The sequence below is a fragment of the Bombus fervidus genome, chromosome 1, assembly GCF_041682495.2.
Source record: "Bombus fervidus isolate BK054 chromosome 1, iyBomFerv1, whole genome shotgun sequence".
NCBI classification, from domain to species: Eukaryota; Metazoa; Arthropoda; class Insecta; order Hymenoptera; family Apidae; genus Bombus; species Bombus fervidus.
In genome coordinates this window covers 6127489-6144683 of record NC_091517.1, presented here as the reverse complement: position 1 = coordinate 6144683, position 17195 = coordinate 6127489, and positions in this window count along the sequence as shown.

The window sequence follows — 17195 nt, the reverse complement described above, 5'->3', positions numbered from 1 at the left end:
TCCCGTTGGAGATATTTCGAAGTTTAAGCGCCCAAATTACTGCATTTTACGCGCAGAACACAGAGCACGCTGTATCAAGCTTCGAAACAAGCCCAACAACTCGCAAAACTCGATCATTCGTCGATTTCTACGAAAAAAGACCGTAATTTCCTTCCCGCTGGAGATATTTCGACGTTTAAACGCCCAAATTACTGCATTTGACGCGCAGAACACAGTGTGCGCTGTCTCGAGCGTCGAGAAAATCCCAACAACTCGCTAAACTCGATCATTCGTCGATTTCGACGAAAAATGACCGTAATTTCCTTCCCGTTGGAGATATTTCGACGTTTAAGCGCCCAAATTACTGCATTTTACGCGCAGAACACAGTGCACGCGGTATCAAGAGTACAGACAAGCCCAACAACTCGCAAAACTCGATCATTCGTCGATTTCGACGAAAAAAGACCGTAATTTCCTTCCCGCAGAAGATATTTCGACGTTTAAACGCCCAAATTACTGCATTTGACGCGCAGGACACAGTGCACACGGTATCAAGCGTCGGAAGAAGCCCAACAACTCGCAATACTCGATCATTCGTCGATTTCGAAGAAAAATGACCGTAGTTTCCTTCCCGTTGGAGATATTTCTACGTTTAAACGCCCAAATTACTGCATTTGACGCGCAGAACACAGTGCACGCTGTATCAAGCTTCGAATCAAGCCCAACAATTCGCAAAACTCGATCATTCGTCGATTTTGACGAAAAATGACCGTAATTTCCTTCCCGTTGGAGATATTTCGACGTTTAAACGCCCAAATTACTACATTTGACGCGCAGAACACAGTGCACGCGGTATCAAGAGTACAGACAAGCCCAACAACTCGCAAAACTCGATCATTCGTCGATTTCGACGAAAAATGACCGTAATTTTCGACCCGTTGGAGATATTTCGACGTTTAAGCGTCCCAATTACTGCATTTTACGCGCGGAACACAGTGCACGCTGTATCAAGCTTCGAAACAAGCCCAACAACTCGCAAAACTCGATCATTCGTCAATTTCGACGAAAAAAGTCCGTAATTTCCTTCCCGCAGGAGATATTTCGACGTTTAAACGCCCAAATTACTGCATTTGAAGCGCAGGACACAGTGCACACGGTATCCAGCGTCGGAAGAAGCCCAACAACTCGCAATACTCGATCATTCGTCGATTTCGACGAAACATGACCGTAATTTCCTTCCCGTTGGAGATATTTCGACGTTTAAGCGCCCAAATTACAGCATTTTACGCGCAGAACACAGTGCACGCTGTATCAAGCGTCGGAAGAAGCCCAACAACTCGCAAAACTCGATCATTCGTCGATTTCGACGAAAAAAGACCGTAATTTCCTTCCCGCAGGAGATATTTCGACGTTTGAACGCCCAAATTACTGCATTTGACGCGCAGGACACAGCGCACACGGTATCAAGCGTCGGAAGAAGCCCAACAACTCGGAATACTCGATCATTCGTCGATTTCGACGAAAAATGACCGTAATTTTCGACCCGTTGGAGATATTTCGACGTTTAAGCGCCCCAATTACTGCATTTTACGCGCAGAACACAGTGCACGCTGTCTCGAGCGTCGAGAAAATCCCAACAACTCGCAAAAGTCGATCATTCGTCGATTTCGACGAAAAAAGACCGTAATTTCCTTCCCGCAGGAGATATTTCGACGTTTAAACGCCCAAATTACTGCATATGACGCGCAGGACACAGTGCACACGGTATCAAGCGTCGGAAGAAGCCTAACAACACGCACTACTCGATCATTCGTCGATTTCGACGAAAAATGACCGTAATTTTCGACCCGTTGGAGATATTTCGACGTTTAAGCGCCCCAATTACTGCATTTTACGCGCAGAACTCAGTGCACGCTGTATCAAGCTTCGAAACAAGCCCAACAACTCGCAAAACTCGATCATTCGTCGATTTCTACGAAAAAAGACCGTAATTTCCTTCCCGCTGGAGATATTTCGACGTTTAAACGCCCAAATTACTGCATTTGACGCGCAGAACACAGTGTGCGCTGTCTCGAGCGTCGAGAAAATCCCAACAACTCGCTAAACTCGATCATTCGTCGATTTCGACGAAAAATGACCGTAATTTCCTTCCCGTTGGAGATATTTCGACGTTTAAGCGCCCAAATTACTGCATTTTACGCGCAGAACACAGTGCACGCGGTATCAAGAGTACAGACAAGCCCAACAACTCGCAAAACTCGATCATTCGTCGATTTCGACGAAAAAAGACCGTAATTTCCTTCCCGCAGAAGATATTTCGACGTTTAAACGCCCAAATTACTGCATTTGACGCGCAGGACACAGTGCACACGGTATCAAGCGTCGGAAGAAGCCCAACAACTCGCAATACTCGATCATTCGTCGATTTCGAAGAAAAATGACCGTAGTTTCCTTCCCGTTGGAGATATTTCTACGTTTAAACGCCCAAATTACTGCATTTGACGCGCAGAACACAGTGCACGCTGTATCAAGCTTCGAATCAAGCCCAACAATTCGCAAAACTCGATCATTCGTCGATTTTGACGAAAAATGACCGTAATTTCCTTCCCGTTGGAGATATTTCGACGTTTAAACGCTCAAATTACTACATTTGACGCGCAGAACACAGTGCACGCGGTATCAAGAGTACAGACAAGCCCAACAACTCGCAAAACTCGATCATTCGTCGATTTCGACGAAAAATGACCGTAATTTTCGACCCGTTGGAGATATTTCGACGTTTAAGCGTCCCAATTACTGCATTTTACGCGCGGAACACAGTGCACGCTGTATCAAGCTTCGAAACAAGCCCAACAACTCGCAAAACTCGATCATTCGTCAATTTCGACGAAAAAAGACCGTAATTTCCTTCCCGCAGGAGATATTTCGACGTTTAAACGCCCAAATTACTGCATTTGACGCGCAGGACACAGTGCACACGGTATCCAGCGTCGGAAGAAGCCCAACAACTCGCAAAACTCGATCATTCGTCGATTTCGACGAAAAAAGACCGTAATTTCCTTCCCGCAGGAGATATTTCGACGTTTGAACGCCCAAATTACTGCATTTGACGCGCAGGACACAGTGCACACGGTATCAAGCGTCGGAAGAAGCCCAACAACTCGGAATACTCGATCATTCGTCGATTTCGACGAAAAATGACCGTAATTTTCGACCCGTTGGAGATATTTCGACGTTTAAGCGCCCCAATTACTGCATTTTACGCGCAGAACACAGTGCACGCTGTCTCGAGCGTCGAGAAAATCCCAACAACTCGCAAAAGTCGATCATTCGTCGATTTCGACGAAAAAAGACCGTAATTTCCTTCCCGCAGGAGATATTTCGACGTTTAAACGCCCAAATTACTGCATTTGACGCGCGGGACACAGTGCACACGGTATCAAGCGTCGGAAGAAGCCCAACAACTCGCAATACTCGATCATTCGTCGATTTCGACGAAAAATGACCGTAATTTTCGACCCGTTGGAGATATTTCGACGTTTAAGCGCCCCAATTACTGCATTTTAAGCGCAGAACACAGTGCACGCTGTATCAAGCGTCGGAAGAAGCCCAGCAACTCGCAAAACTCGATCATTCGTCGATTTCGACGAAAAAAGACCGTAATTTCCTTCCCGCAGGAGATATTTCGACGTTTATACGCCCAAATTACTGCATTTGACGCGCAGAACACAGTGTGCACTGTCTCGGGCGTCGAGAAAATCCCAACAACTCGCAAAACTCGATCATTCGTCGATTTCGACGAAAAAAGACCGTAATTTCCTTCCCGCAGGAGATATTTCGACGTTTAAACGCCCAAATTACTGCATATGACGCGCAGGACACAGTGCACACTGTATCAAGCGTTGGAAGAAGCCTAACAACACGCACTACTCGATCATTCGTCGATTTCGACGAAAAATGACCGTAATTTTCGACCCGTTGGAGATATTTCGACGTTTAAGCGCCCCAATTACTGCATTTTACGCGCAGAACTCAGTGCACGCTGTATCAAGCTTCGAAACAAGCCCAACAATTCACAAAACTCGATCATTCGTCGATTTTGACGAAAAATGACCGTAGTTTCCTTCCCGTTGGAGATATTTCGACGTTTAGACGCCCAAATTACTGCATTTGACGCGCAGGACACAGTGCACACGGTATCAAGCGTCAGAAGAAGCCCAACAACTCGCAAAACTCGATCATTCGTCGATTTCGACGAGAAATGACCGTAATTTCCTTCCCGTAGGAGATATTTCGACGTTTAAGCGCCAAAATTACTGCATTTTACGCGCAGAACACAGTGCACGCTGTATCAAGCTTCGAAACATGCCCAACAACTCGCAAAACTCGATCATTCGTCGATTTCGACGAAAAATGACCGTAATTTTCGACCCGTTGGAGATATTTCGACGTTTAAGCGAACCAATTACTGCATTTTACGCGCAGAACACAGTGCACGCTGTATCAAGCGTCGGAAGAAGCCCAGCAACTCGCAAAACTCGATCATTCGTCGATTTCGACGAAAAATGACCGTAATTTTCGACCCATTGGAGATATTTCGACGTTTAAGCGTCCCAATTACTGCATTTTACGCGCGGAACACGGTGCACGCTGTATCAAGCTTCGAAACATGCCCAACAACTCGCAAAACTCGATCATTCGTCGATTTCGACGAAAAATGACCGTAATTTCCTTCCCGTTGGAGATATTTCGACGTTTAAACGCCCAAATTACTGCATTTGTCGCGCAGAACACAGTGTGCGCTGTCGCGAGCGTCGAGAAAATCCCAACAACTCGCAAAACTCTATCATTCGTCGATTTCGACGAAAAAAGACCGTAATTTCCTTCCCGCAGGAGATATTTCGACGTTTAAGCGCCCAAATTACTGCATTTGACGCGCAGAACACAGTGCACACGGCATCAAGAGTACAGACAAGCCCAACAACTCGCAAAACTCGATCATTCGTCGATTTCGACGAAAAATGACCGTAATTTTCGACCCGTTGGAGATATTTCGACGTTTAAGCGCCCCAATTACTGCATTTTACGCGCAGAACACAGTGCACGCTGTATCAAGCTTCGAAACAAGCCCACCAACTCGCAAAACTCGATCATTCGTCGATTTCGACGAAAAATGACCGTAATTTCCTTCCCGTTGGAGATATTTCGACGTTTAAGCGCCCAAATTACTGCATTTGACTCGCAGAATACAGTGCACGCGGTATCAAGAGTACAGACAAGCCCAACAACTCACAAAACTCGATCATTCGTCGATTTCGCCGAAAAATGACCGTAATTTCCTTCCCGTTGGAGATATTTCGAAGTTTAAGCGCCCAAATTACTGCATTTTACGCGCAGAACACAGTGCACGCTGTATCAAGCTTCGAAACAAGCCCAACAATTCGCAAAACTCGATCATTCGTCGATTTTGACGAAAAATGACCGTAATTTCCTTCCCGTTGGAGATATTTCGAAGTTTAAGCGCCCAAATTACTGCATTTTACGCGCAGAACACAGAGCACGCTGTATCAAGCTTCGAAACAAGCCCAACAACTCGCAAAACTCGATCATTCGTCGATTTCTACGAAAAAAGACCGTAATTTCCTTCCCGCTGGAGATATTTCGACGTTTAAACGCCCAAATTACTGCATTTGACGCGCAGAACACAGTGTGCGCTGTCTCGAGCGTCGAGAAAATCCCAACAACTCGCTAAACTCGATCATTCGTCGATTTCGACGAAAAATGACCGTAATTTCCTTCCCGTTGGAGATATTTCGACGTTTAAGCGCCCAAATTACTGCATTTTACGCGCAGAACACAGTGCACGCGGTATCAAGAGTACAGACAAGCCCAACAACTCGCAAAACTCGATCATTCGTCGATTTCGACGAAAAAAGACCGTAATTTCCTTCCCGCAGAAGATATTTCGACGTTTAAACGCCCAAATTACTGCATTTGACGCGCAGGACACAGTGCACACGGTATCAAGCGTCGGAAGAAGCCCAACAACTCGCAATACTCGATCATTCGTCGATTTCGAAGAAAAATGACCGTAGTTTCCTTCCCGTTGGAGATATTTCTACGTTTAAACGCCCAAATTACTGCATTTGACGCGCAGAACACAGTGCACGCTGTATCAAGCTTCGAATCAAGCCCAACAATTCGCAAAACTCGATCATTCGTCGATTTTGACGAAAAATGACCGTAATTTCCTTCCCGTTGGAGATATTTCGACGTTTAAACGCCCAAATTACTGCATTTGACGCGCAGAACACAGTGCACGCGGTATCAAGAGTACAGACAAGCCCAACAACTCGCAAAACTCGATCATTCGTCGATTTCGACGAAAAATGACCGTAATTTTCGACCCGTTGGAGATATTTCGACGTTTAAGCGTCCCAATTACTGCATTTTACGCGCGGAACACAGTGCACGCTGTATCAAGCTTCGAAACAAGCCCAACAACTCGCAAAACTCGATCATTCGTCAATTTCGACGAAAAAAGACCGTAATTTCCTTCCCGCAGGAGATATTTCGACGTTTAAACGCCCAAATTACTGCATTTGACGCGCAGGACACAGTGCACACGGTATCCAGCGTCGGAAGAAGCCCAACAACTCGCAATACTCGATCATTCGTCGATTTCGACGAAACATGACCGTAATTTCCTTCCCGTTGGAGATATTTCGACGTTTAAGCGCCCAAATTACAGCATTTTACGCGCAGAACACAGTGCACGCTGTATCAAGCGTCGGAAGAAGCCCAACAACTCGCAAAACTCGATCATTCGTCGATTTCGACGAAAAAAGACCGTAATTTCCTTCCCGCAGGAGATATTTCGACGTTTGAACGCCCAAATTACTGCATTTGACGCGCAGGACACAGTGCACACGGTATCAAGCGTCGGAAGAAGCCCAACAACTCGGAATACTCGATCATTCGTCGATTTCGACGAAAAATGACCGTAATTTTCGACCCGTTGGAGATATTTCGACGTTTAAGCGCCCCAATTACTGCATTTTACGCGCAGAACACAGTGCACGCTGTGTCAAGCTTCGAAACAAGCCCAACAACTCGCAAAACTCGATCATTCGTCGATTTCGACGAAAAAAGACCGTAATTTCCTTCCCGCAGGAGATATTTCGACGTTTAAACGCCCAAATTACTGCATTTGACGCGCAGGACACACTGCACACGGTATCAAGCGTCGGAAGAAGCCCAACAACTAGCAATACTCGATCATTCGTCGATTTCGACGAAACATGACCGTAATTTTCGACCCGGTGGAGATATTTCGACGTTTAAGCGCCCCAATTCCTGCATTTTACGCGCAGAACACAGTGCACGCTGTATCAAGCGTCGGAAGAAGCCCAGCAACTCGCAAAACTCGATCATTCGTCGATTTCGACGAAAAAAGACCGTAATTTCCTTCCCGCTGGAGATATTTCGACGTTTAAACGCCCAAATTACTGCATTTGACGCGCAGAACACAGTGCACGCGGTATCAAGAGTACAGACAAGCCCAACAACTCGCAAAACTCGATCATTCGTCAATTTCGACGAAAAAAGACCGTAATTTCCTTCCCGCAGGAGATATTTCGACGTTTAAGCGCCCAAATTACTGCATTTTACGCGCAGATCACAGTGCACGCTGTCTCAAGCTTCGAAACAAGCCCAACAACTCGCAAAACTCGATCATTCGTCGATTTCGACGAAAAAAGACCGTAATTTCCTTCCCGCAGGAGATATTTCGACGTTTAAACGCCCAAATTACTGCATTTGACGCGCAGGACACAGTGCACACGGTATCAAGCGTCGGAAGAAGCCCAACAACTCGCAATACTCGATCATTCGTCGATTTCGACGAAAAATGACCGTAATTTTCGACCCGTTGGAGATATTTCGACGTTTAAGCGCCCCAATTACTGCATTTTAAGCGCAGAACACAGTGCACGCTGTATCAAGCGTCGGAAGAAGCCCAGCAACTCGCAAAACTCGATCATTCGTCGATTTCGACGAAAAAAGACCGTAATTTCCTTCCCGCAGGAGATATTTCGACGTTTATACGCCCAAATTACTGCATTTGACGCGCAGAACACAGTGTGCACTGTCTCGGGCGTCGAGAAAATCCCAACAACTCGCAAAACTCGATCATTCGTCGATTTCGACGAAAAAAGACCGTAATTTCCTTCCCGCAGGAGATATTTCGACGTTTAAACGCCCAAATTACTGCATATGACGCGCAGGACACAGTGCACACTGTATCAAGCGTTGGAAGAAGCCTAACAACACGCACTACTCGATCATGCGTCGATTTCGACTTAAAATGACCGTAATTTTCGACCCGTTGGAGATATTTCGACGTTTAAGCGCCCCAATTACTGCATTTTACGCGCAGAACTCAGTGCACGCTGTATCAAGCTTCGAAACAAGCCCAACAATTCGCAAAACTCGATCATTCGTCGATTTTGACGAAAAATGACCGTAGTTTCCTTCCCGTTGGAGATATTTCGACGTTTAGACGCCCAAATTACTGCATTTGACGCGCAGGACACAGTGCACACGGTATCAAGCGTCAGAAGAAGCCCAACAACTCGCAAAACTCGATCATTCGTCGATTTCGACGAGAAATGACCGTAATTTCCTTCCCGTTGGAGATATTTCGACGTTTAAGCGCCAAAATTACTGCATTTTACGCGCAGAACACAGTGCACGCTGTATCAAGCTTCGAAACATGCCCAACAACTCGCAAAACTCGATTATTCGTCGATTTCGACGAAAAATGACCGTAATTTCCGTCCTGTTGGAGATATTTCGACGTTTAAACGCCCAAATTACTGCATTTGACGCGCAGAACACAGTGTGCACTGTCTCGAGCGTCGAGAAAATCCCTACAACTCGCAAAACTCTATCATTCGTCGATTTCGACGGAAAAAGACCGTAATTTCCTTCCCGCAGGAGATATTTCGACGTTTAAACGCCCAAATTACTGCATTTTACGCGCAGAACACAGTGCACGCTGTATCAAGCTTCGAAACAAGCCCAACAATTCGCAAAACTCGATTATTCGTCGATTTTGACGAAAAATGACCGTAGTTTCCTTCCCGTTGGAGATATATCGACGTTTAGACGCCCAAATTACTGCATTTGACGCGCAGGACACAGTGCACACAGTATCAAGCGTCAGAAGAAGCCCAACAACTCGCAAAACTCGATCATTCGTCGATTTCGACGAGAAATGACCGTAATTTCCTTCCCGTTGGAGATATTTCGACGTTTGTGCGCCCAAATTACTGCATTTTACACGCAGAACACAGTGCGCGCCGTCTCAAGCGTCGCGAAAAGGCCAAAACCTCGCAAAACTCGATCATTCGTCGATTTCGACGAAAAATGACCGTAATTTCCTTCCCGCAGGAGATATTTCGACGTTTAAACGCCCAAATTACTGCATTTGACGCGCAGGACACAGTGCACACGGTATCAAGAGTACAGACAAGCCCCAAAACTCGCAACACTCGATCATTCGTCGATTTCGACGAAAAATGACCGTAATTTTCGACCCGTTGGAGATATTTCGACGTTTAAGCGAACCAATTACTGCATTTTACGCGCAGAACACAGTGCACGCTGTATCAAGCGTCGGAAGAAGCCCAGCAACTCGCAAAACTCGATCATTCGTCGATTTCGACGAAAAATGACCGTAATTTTCGACCCATTGGAGATATTTCGACGTTTAAGCGTCCCAATTACTGCATTTTACGCGCGGAACACGGTGCACGCTGTATCAAGCTTCGAAACATGCCCAACAACTCGCAAAACTCGATCATTCGTCGATTTCGACGAAAAATGACCGTAATTTCCTTCCCGTTGGAGATATTTCGACCTTTAAACGCCCAAATTACTGCATTTGTCGCGCAGAACACAGTGTGCGCTGTCGCGAGCGTCGAGAAAATCCCAACAACTCGCAAAACTCTATCATTCGTCGATTTCGACGAAAAAAGACCGTAATTTCCTTCCCGCAGGAGATATTTCGACGTTTAAGCGCCCAAATTACTGCATTTGACGCGCAGAACACAGTGCACACGGCATCAAGAGTACAGACAAGCCCAACAACTCGCAAAACTCGATCATTCGTCGATTTCGACGAAAAATGACCGTAATTTTCGACCCGTTGGAGATATTTCGACGTTTAAGCGCCCCAATTACTGCATTTTACGCGCAGAACACAGTGCACGCTGTATCAAGCGTCGGAAGAAGCCCCACAACTCGCAAAACTCTATCATTCGTCGATTTCGACGAAAAAAGACCGTAATTTCCTTCCCGCAGGAGATATTTCGACGTTTAAGCGCCCAAATTACTGCATTTGACGCGCAGAACACAGTGCACACGGCATCAAGAGTACAGACAAGCCCAACAACTCGCAAAACTCGATCATTCGTCGATTTCGACGAAAAATGACCGTAATTTCCTTCCCGTTGGAGATATTTCGACGTTTAAGCGCCCAAATTACTGCATTTTACGCGCAGAACACAGTGCACGCTGTATCAAGCGTCGGAAGAAGCCCCACAACTCGCAAAACTCGATCATTCGTCGATTTCGACGAAAAAAGACCGTAATTTCCTTCCCGCATGAGATATTTCGACGTTTAAACGCCCAAATTACTGCATTTGACGCGCAGGACACAGTGCACACGGTATCAAGCGTCGGAAGAAGCCCAACAACTCGCAATACTCGATCATTCGTCGATTTCGACGAAAAATGACCGTAATTTTCGACCCGTTGGAGATATTTCGACGTTTAAGCGTCCCAATTACTGCATTTTACGCGCAGAACACAGTGCACGCTGTATCAAGCTTCGAAACATGCCCAACAACTCGCAAAACTCGATCATTCGTCGATTTCGACGAAAAATGACCGTAATTTGCGACCCGTTGGAGATATTTCGACGTTTAAGCGCCCCAATTACTGCATTTTACGCGCAGAACACAGTGCACGCAGTATCAAGCGTCGGAAGAAGCCCAGCAAGTCGCAAAACTCGATCATTCGTCGATTTCGACGAAAAAAGACCGTAATTTCCTTCCCGCTGGAGATATTTCGACGTTTAAACGCCCAAATTACTGCATTTGACGCGCAGAACACAGTGTGCGCTGTCTCGAGCGTCGCGAAAATCTCAACAACTCGCAAAACTCGATCATTCGTCGATTTCGACGAAAAATGACCGTAATTTCCTTCCCGTTGGAGATATTTCGACGTTTAAGCGCCCAAATTACTGCATTTTACGCGCAGAACACAGTGCAGGCGGTATCAAGAGTACAGACAAGCCCAGCAAGTCGCAAAACTCGATCATTCGTCGATTTCGACGAAAAAAGACCGTAATTTTCGACCCGTTGGAGATATTTCGACGTTTAAGCGCCCCAATTACTGCATTTTACGCGCAGAACACAGTGCACGCTGTATCAAGCTTCGAAACATGCCCAACAACTCGCAAAACTCGATCATTCGTCGATTTCGACGAAAAATGACCGTAATTTTCGACCCGTTGGAGATATTTCGACGTTTAAGCGCCCCAATTACTGCATTTTACGCGCAGAACACAGTGCACGCTGTATCAAGCTTCGAAACAAGCCCACCAACTCGCAAAACTCGATCATTCGTCGATTTCGACGAAAAATGACCGTAATTTCCTTCCCGTTGGAGATATTTCGACGTTTAAGCGCCCCAATTACTGCATTTTACGCGCAGAACACAGTGCACGCTGTATCAAGCGTCGGAAGAAGCCCCACAACTCGCAAAACTCGATCATTCGTCGATTTCGACGAAAAAAGACCGTAATTTCCTTCCCGCATGAGATATTTCGACGTTTAAACGCCCAAATTACTGCATTTGACGCGCAGGACACAGTGCACACGGTATCAAGCGTCGGAAGAAGCCCAACAACTCGCAATACTCGATCATTCGTCGATTTCGACGAAAAATGACCGTAATTTTCGACCCGTTGGAGATATTTCGACGTTTAAGCGTCCCAATTACTGCATTTTACGCGCAGAACACAGTGCACGCTGTATCAAGCTTCGAAACATGCCCAACAACTCGCAAAACTCGATCATTCGTCGATTTCGACGAAAAATGACCGTAATTTGCGACCCGTTGGAGATATTTCGACGTTTAAGCGCCCCAATTACTGCATTTTACGCGCAGAACACAGTGCACGCAGTATCAAGCGTCGGAAGAAGCCCAGCAAGTCGCAAAACTCGATCATTCGTCGATTTCGACGAAAAAAGACCGTAATTTCCTTCCCGCTGGAGATATTTCGACGTTTAAACGCCCAAATTACTGCATTTGACGCGCAGAACACAGTGTGCGCTGTCTCGAGCGTCGCGAAAATCTCAACAACTCGCAAAACTCGATCATTCGTCGATTTCGACGAAAAATGACCGTAATTTCCTTCCCGTTGGAGATATTTCGACGTTTAAGCGCCCAAATTACTGCATTTTACGCGCAGAACACAGTGCAGGCGGTATCAAGAGTACAGACAAGCCCAGCAAGTCGCAAAACTCGATCATTCGTCGATTTCGACGAAAAAAGACCGTAATTTCCTTCCCGCTGGAGATATTTCGACGTTTAAACGCCCAAATTACTGCATTTGACGCGCAGGACACAGTGCACACTGTATCAAGCGTTGGAAGAAGCCCAACAACTCGCAAAACTCGATCATTCGTCGATTTCGACGAAAAAAGACCGTAATTTCCTTCCCGCAGGAGATATTTCGACGTTTAAACGCCCAAATTACTGCATTTGACGCGCAGAACACAGTGCACGCGGTATCAAGAGTACAGACAAGCCCAACAACTCGCAAAACTCGATCATTCGTCGATTTCGACGAAAAATGTCCGTAATTTTCGACCCGTTGGAGATATTTCGACGTTTAAGCGTCCCAATTACTGCATTTTACGCGCAGAACACAGTGGACGCTGTATCAAGCGTCGGAAGAAGCGCAGCAAGTCGCAAAACTCGATCATTCGTCGATTTCGACGAAAAATGACCGTAATTTTCGACCCGTTGGAGATATTTCGACGTTTAAGCGCCCCAATTACTGCATTTTACGCGCAGAACACAGTGGACGCTGTATCAAGCGTCGGAAGAAGCCGAGCAACTCGCAAAACTCGATCATTCGTCGATTTCGACGAAAAAAGACCGTAATTTCCTTCCCGCTGGAGATATTTCGACGTTTATACGCCCAAATTACTGCATTTGACGCGCAGAACACAGTGTGCGCTGTCTCGAGCGTCGAGAAAATCCCAACAACTCGCAAAACTCGATCATTCGTCGATTTCGACGAAAAATGACCGTAATTTCCTTCCCGTTGGAGATATTTCGACGCTTAAGCGCCCAAATTACTGCATTTTACGCGCAGAACACAGTGCACGCCGTATCAAGCTTCGAAACAAGCCCAACAACTCGCAAAACTCGATCATTCGTCGATTTCGACGAAAAATGACCGTAATTTCCTTCCCGTTGGAGATATTTCGACGTTTAAACGCCCAAATTACTGCATTTTACGCGCAGAACACAGTGCACGCGGTATCAAGAGTACAGACAAGCCCAACAACTCGCAAAACTCCATCATACGTCGATTTCGACGAAAAATGACCGTAATTTCCTTCCCGTTGGAGATATTTCGACGTTTAAGCGCCCAAATTACTGCATTTTACGCGCAAAACACAGTGCACGCTGTATCAAGCTTCGAAAGAAGCCCAACAACTCGCAGAAATCGATCATTCGTCGATTTCTTCGAAAAATGACTGTAATTTCCGTCCCGTTGGAGATACTTCGACGTTTAAACGCCCAAATTACTGCATTTGACGCGCAGAACACAGTGCACGCGGTATCAAGAGTACAGACAAGCCCAACAACTCGCAAAACTCCATCATACGTCGATCTCAACGAAAAATGACCGTTGTTACGTATTTATTTGTTTTATTTTATACTGGTTGGGTTTATATTATATTATATTGAACCATAGATTTTTCAAATTGCAAATCGGTTATTGGTAGGTTTATTTAGATTTGTGTATAGAGTGGTTTCTTGTTCTCGTTACGGCTCGCGCGGAGCGCGGGACGTGACACCCCCGCCCTTGGAGTTCAAATTTCCAAAGGAAATTTGACTGATGGTGTCTCTGAGCTCGTTTATGGCGGATGTAGATGTCGTTGGCTGTTGAGTTACTACCGGTGTTATCGATATCCCTTGAGGTTGTGTTGTTTGATCGTCGATATTTCGTCTTCTTTTGAGGTATAATAGCAGGTGGGTGACTGAGCCACATATTGCTCCTAATAGGGCGTTTCCACATCCGTAAGTTTCACGTAACTGGTATCCGTGTATGGCTATATCTATTATGGTCTTGATTGATTTAAATATTATGAGTATTCCAAATATTGCTGCACTGACAGTTCCGAATTCCATGAAACCAGTCCATAAGCTTGATACGGTATTTTTCGCTATTGTCGTCAATGTGTTTTCGTCCATCATTCCCAGGATGTTTACTGTTCCAGGGACGATTGTTTTTCCTGTCGCTCCTCTGGCCAATGTGTTCAAGACTGCAGTTTTTTCTGCCGGGAACATGACGTGGTCCCGTAGTGCGTCCAGGTCCTTTTGGGTATATATTCCGCTCGTGGCCAATGACGATGATGCTGAATATCGCCACGTTTGGCGCACGTCCGGGCGGAGTTCTTGTGGTGCGATTGCTTCCATGGGTTTTGGTACGAATTTGTGCCAGAGTCCGTCGATGTTGTATAATGTAGGTAGTACTGCGCTACATTCTCTATGGTTTCCGTGTTGCGTTATGATGTGTGTTTTTGGCGTTAGAAATGCGGTGCGATTCCCTTGCCAAACGGGTAGCTCCGAGTAGCATTCTGTTGTATGTCGTATCTTTACTTGTACCGGAATGCATTTGACTATGTGGACCGTTTCTCCTGCGATCAGAGCCATGTGTTATTTTGATGAGGGTAAGTACGATGACCAGGTGATTCATCTTCCTATTAACAATTTATTAAATCGTTTCTTACTGTCGAGTTTATTAGAAATAAGAATAACCTTTTATTATTATTAATATACATAAAAAGGAGAAAAATTTTTTATATTTATATATATATGTTTTATTTTGGGTTTTACGTATATGTTATCAGTGAAAATAAATATTATGAAAGCTACTTGAGTTATAATTATATACATATATGCATACGTATTGGTAAGTAATGAGATTTGTTTTATCGTTATAAATATATATGTATATATTATCAATAGAGTCGGTATAACAAATGTAGCTTGTTTTTGAATATATATATATGTGCGTGTAATGGTAAATATGAGTCATTCGCATTATCAATGGAAGTGAGTGTTATAAACATCACCCACTTTACAACATGCGTGTTTATATATTGGCAAACATAAGTAAAATTACATGCATAGTTATAAATGTTGTTTGTTTACAGGTGGATAGCATAAGTATTTGGTTTTGTGCGTAGCATACAAGTACTTTATGGTTCTACCGTGCGGAATGCTAGTCCTTGAACTAAAAAGTATCTTTCAAGGTGAGTCAGATTATTGTAAACGATCATGCGTGGGATGCATGATATAGCGGGTTGTACGTCCGCTAAAAGGTTTATATCGCACATACGACAGTATTTTATATGTGTTCTTGCAGGTATTCCGCATAGGAAATGAGTGGGCGGCTCGTCACATAGGTACTGGTCGTCTGGATCTAAGTTGTCGAAACAGTATTGACAAAGATAGCCGTCATTGAAATGGTAGACGGGGCGTATCAACCGGACACAGAGGCAAGATTGAACATCCTCCGTCGCCTCCACATCGAATGCGGGAACGGACCCATCTGGGTCCTCCATGTCAGGGTTGATGAACTCGTCGCCCCTTCTTGCATACATGTAAAACAGTTAATATATATATAAATTAAAAAAAATTGTTTTTGTACGAATACTGTATCCCTGTATATAACATAATATATATATTGTGTTATGATTATGTTAGTCGTTATTTAATATATATATTTTCCTTATCTCTCTCTCTCTTTTTTTTTTTTTATTAGTACCTAACATTGCTATTATGATGCTGTATTACATTGTATTGGCTATTATACGTGTGAGGTGTGTATGTGTGGGGTGCGCGCGACGAATTTTCCAACATGGTCGCTCGCGTGTATCTTTGGTGTGGCGTTGGTTTAATGTTAACAGTAGTGTGTTGTCGAAATAGCTAATTAATTATTAATCATTATGATTTTATTTAGTAGTGTTTTGTAATATTGTTTTGTATTTCATGGTATTGTGTGTGGAAATACCGCGTGCTACTTTAATGTAATAGTCGTGACTTGCATTTATATAACCCTCATTTAATTTAGTTAATGCTTTGTGTATTGTGTTACCAGTAATTTTCGTGTAGCATAACTTTATTCCTTTGTACCGAGTTCAGTCATGTCTTGTTAACATTTAGTTAGTCTATCTTGATTAATTTCTAACCTATTTCTGTGTTTATTGACCTTTCTTATTTTCCCTATTAATTTATTATTGCTTGTACTTGCTATTTGTTATTGTTTTATGTATGATGTGTATTAGTTCCCTTATTAGTGACTAAAATTTATTTATTGGATTAACATTGTCTGTGATTCTTCAGATTCTACTCTTTCGATGCTGCGACACTCACCTGGATCATTCCCACAATATCATCCGATTCTTCGATATGTCTTGGATACTTACTACGGTTGCCTTCAATTGTCTTGTATCTGTGGCCTTAAAGGTACTGTTTAATTTATTTAATTTAATATGTGTATAATGCATTGTGTGCGCGACAGCTATTGTGCATTACAAAATCTGCTTCTACATGGTAGATATAATAATATAACAATACTATGTAGATTAATACATGATAAAATATCCTTTTACTCCGGTTATATTTATTACTAACTCTTAATTAATCTATCTTAATTATTTCCTAACCACTTTCTATACTTATTAGCTATTTTATTTCTTCTTATTAGTCTGCGAAATTCATGTTTGTACACTTCCTTGTATGGTGATTGATTGTTCACGAGGTAAGTTGCACTTTCATTGTTTCAGTTATTCGTTGAACTAACACGTTTTACATTCAAACATTAATTGGAACACTCGTAA